The sequence below is a fragment of the Molossus molossus genome, unplaced genomic scaffold (assembly GCF_014108415.1).
Source record: "Molossus molossus isolate mMolMol1 unplaced genomic scaffold, mMolMol1.p scaffold_m16_p_15, whole genome shotgun sequence".
NCBI classification, from domain to species: Eukaryota; Metazoa; Chordata; class Mammalia; order Chiroptera; family Molossidae; genus Molossus; species Molossus molossus.
This window is the reverse complement of record NW_023425350.1, coordinates 23,216,163-23,219,998: the sequence shown is the minus strand read 5'-3', so window position 1 is coordinate 23,219,998 and position 3,836 is coordinate 23,216,163. Positions and strand designations below refer to the sequence as shown.

Here is a 3,836-nt window from a genome sequence, read left to right as displayed (position 1 = left end):
TAAAATGATTAACATTCATATCTCCAGTTTAGACCTCTCTTCTGCACTCCTGACCCATATATTTAACTGCTCCAAGACACACCCTTTATATATTCCAAAGGTACATTAAACCCCAGATATCAGAAACCAAATAGTGATCTTTCCCCAAACTGGTTTCTTTTCCAGTTATTCATATTTAAATAAACACCACAACTGTCCACTTCCTGTTTTAAAATGTATTTGAAGATTTAAAATAATTAAGAGACTTTATTTCTTTAGGCAGTTTTTGGTTTAGAAAAAAGCTGAACAGAAAATATTTCCATATACTCCTTCTCCTCCTGCCCTCAGCTTACCCTATTATTAATGTTTTGCAATAATATGGTACATTTGTAACAAATGATAAGCTGATATTACTAACATTATTAATAACTAAATTTCATAGTTCACATTGGAGTTCACTCTTTATGTTGTATAATTCTATAAGTTTTGCTAAATGTATAATGTCATATATTCACCATTAAAATATCGTATAGAATATTGTCACTGCCCTGAAAAATCCCCTGCACTTCGACTTATTCATTCCTCCACTCCACCTCGTCGCTCCCCACTCCTGCAACCACTGATCTGGTCTCTTTATTGTCTTCATGGTTTTACCTTGTCCAGAGTGTCATATAATTGGAATCGTACAGTATATTGTCCTCTCAGATTGGTTTCCTTCACTTAGCAATATGTACCACAATTTGTTTAACCAGTCACCTATTGGAGGACATCTTGGTTGCTTCCAATATTTGGCAACTATGAATACAGCTGTTTTGAATGTTAGTGTGCAGGGTTTTTTTTTTTTTTAACTGTTAGAAATTTCTTTATTATTACTTATTAAGCACTAGCTTAATACTGCAGAAAATTTCAGATCACTCTCTGACAATTCATTCTCCCCCTCACAAATTCTTGATAATGAACTTTTCAAGTAAAGATGCATTCTCTTCTCTATTCTGTATAAAACTTTATGAATTAAAGCCAAAGAACTGTGTACATTTCGCTGTAAAATGCTGCCAACGGTTGTGAAAACTGTCTGCCCAGCTCTCCTTATTGTCCTGGTCCTGAAAGACTCTTGTTCATGAACTGTCTTTTCACAAAGCCAAGTCCACAGCTTGCTGGGTTTATCATTCTGAGGGTCAAAAACTTTCTCACAAAGTCTCAGTCTCTTGACTTAGCTGCTGTAACTAGGCCCTCATCACTTCTTCTTCCTGTTTATTTGCAGGTTTGGCATAAATTGCGTTAAATGGAAAGCCATTTAGCGCAAGGCTCTCCAGGAATGGGAAAATTAGTGATTCCCAGAATATACATTTCTTTGTCGCCTTGGCTTTTGGAACTGTACTTTTGGAGTTTCTCTAGACATGCAGAAATGTAGAGAGTTATGTGTACTGAGGTTCTATCAGCGTCATTCTTAATTTCATAGTTTTTGAAGAAGACATTGGCCTTGAAGTAGTAGATGGCTTCATCCACAATATCTGTATCTTTTATCTCTCTAGGGGCGGGTCCTCTGAACTGACTTCTAATGGACAACAGAGCCATGTTTCCAATGAGTTTGGTGTCTGGGTCCATGAGAGAAGAGTGGTAAGCCGGCATCTTGATGATCCCCGAGTTTCCACTCAATGAGGAGGATCAAGTTAAAGTGTGTGTAAGTTTTTATGTGGACATAATTCTTCAACTCATTTGGAGAAATACCTAGGAACATAATTGCTGGATTGTATATTAAGACTATGTTTTGCTTTGTAAGAAACTCCTAATCTGTCTTTCAAGGTGATTGTACCATTTGTATTCCTACTAGCAATGAATGACAGTTCCTATTGTTCCACATTCTTTCCAGCATTTGGTGTTGTCCGTGTTTTGGATTTTAGCCACTCTAATACGTGTGGAGCGGTATCTCATTGTTGACATCCACTCACTTTTACGAAGCAGAATCTTTGGCGCTCTGAATTTTTCTCTCTCTCAGCTCCTATTGCTTGTCTCTTTGGCAGATTTTCCTTCTACACATCTTTCCATTTTCTCTACTCTCCATCTTCATAGCTGCTACCCTCATCCAATCTGTCATCACCTCTGAATTACCTCAAAGCTCTCTTGCCCCTAAATAATGCAACCATAATAATCCTTTCAAAAAGCAGATCTGAACATGTAACATCATGCCCAGAATTTTCTGGAAACTTCTCAACAGATTTGCAAAGTGCTTAAGATAAAGCCAAATGCTTTGTCATGACCTACAATGTTCTGTATGACTGTCGCCTAGTTACTTCTTCAGTCTAATCTGGTACCATGTGCCTACACTCTCTACAGGAACCCTGCTGATCCTGTTGAGAGCACAGAAGGCACTATCTTATGACATCCTATTTCTTCTACTGATGAAGACCTTCATTCTCACCACACCCCACCTCACCCCACTCTCTTTGCCTAGCTTATTCCTTCCATTCTAAGCACAAATGGTCCATCTTAGGGAAGGTTCCCCTGAGCTCACCAAAGAGGTGGGTTTTACTATTATCCTTTCAGGATACCATATATATTATGTGAAAGTTGTAACAGTACATTTGTTTTTATGATTATTTGATTTATGTCTGCTTCCCACTTTAGCTTCTAAGTTTGAGAAGTGGTGTTCATGTTTGTTGGTTTATTTATTTAGTTATTCATTTATTTTAAGTCAGTACATCCTCAGAAACTAACACCCTGCCTGGTACAAACATGTCTCCTAAAAACACGTTGAATAGCTTTGTCCTAGTTGATAATGAGATTAGTCACAAATTGAAATATGAGCTTTATAGTCAGAGATATCTAACTGGCAATTACATATAAGGCAAAAGAGAATAAGAGGAAAGAAAAAGAAATCTATCATTTTAGATACATGTGTTTTCTTTTTCTTTTCACAGGTAAGGAACCCATAGGGAGGTAACAGCTGTTTAGTGGCAGCTTAGGGTATCTTAAAGATGATGGTTTACAAACAAAATCGTCAATTAAAAAAAATCCGACTGCTGCTCTGATTTCTCTTACAAATCTAGGAGGCTTTTTAGTTTTTATACATGGATGAAATACAGACTTTGTAGTTTTTACTTGGCCCTGTCCACGTGCATTAATGCTCCCTTAATCATGATACCTCTCTACGTGTATTATCCCCACGTTAAAAGAACACAAGTACATGCACGTCTATGGCCCAACAGGTTACAAGAACATAATAGAAAACAGCCCATTGTCATCCTTTCAAGCCCATTCCCAGATGTGTCTTCCCTGTACTAAGGTTATTCGCATGTGCTGAGATTTTGGCTAAATCTCTAACCACATTGTGCCTTTAGAGTATTTCTCACTCTTAATAAAAGACCTACATTTCCTCTGAGATCTGCAATGTAGCCAACATGGGCCTCTGAACCTCGAGGAAGCTTGTGAATTGTGAACTGAGGCAATGAAAAAGGCATGTACTCTGGGACATTTCCTATAGGAATCATCATAAAGCCTTTGGATGGGCATCCTTATGTTCTAGTAGAATCACAGTAAAGTCTTTTGGTAAAGCTGCCTTAGCCTGAAGCTGAGTATTCACCATCAAAACTGAATTCCCTGCTGGAAATGGGTGGGGATAGACAACCGTTGACAAAGACTTTGGATAGACATTATTTCAGTGGAGGCTGGCATTCATGCAGCCATCCATTTATCCATTCATTTCAAAATTTCTAAAATATTTTTTGAGCACCAGATATTTATGAAGTACGGAACTAGCCATGCAGATATAGAAATGATTTATTGAACTTAAAAATAATAAAGAACATACATGTGCAGTGAACTATGTACTGTGTGTGAAAAAAGTCTAAATTATGAGT

General features: G+C 37.4%; 1 pseudogene; it reads right to left on the bottom strand.

Annotated features, from left to right (window-relative positions):
* Positions 1-1,065: 1,065 nt before the first annotated feature.
* LOC118631195 lies at positions 1,066-1,608 on the bottom strand (annotated as a pseudogene).
* Between the last annotated feature and the right edge of the window lie 2,228 nt (positions 1,609-3,836).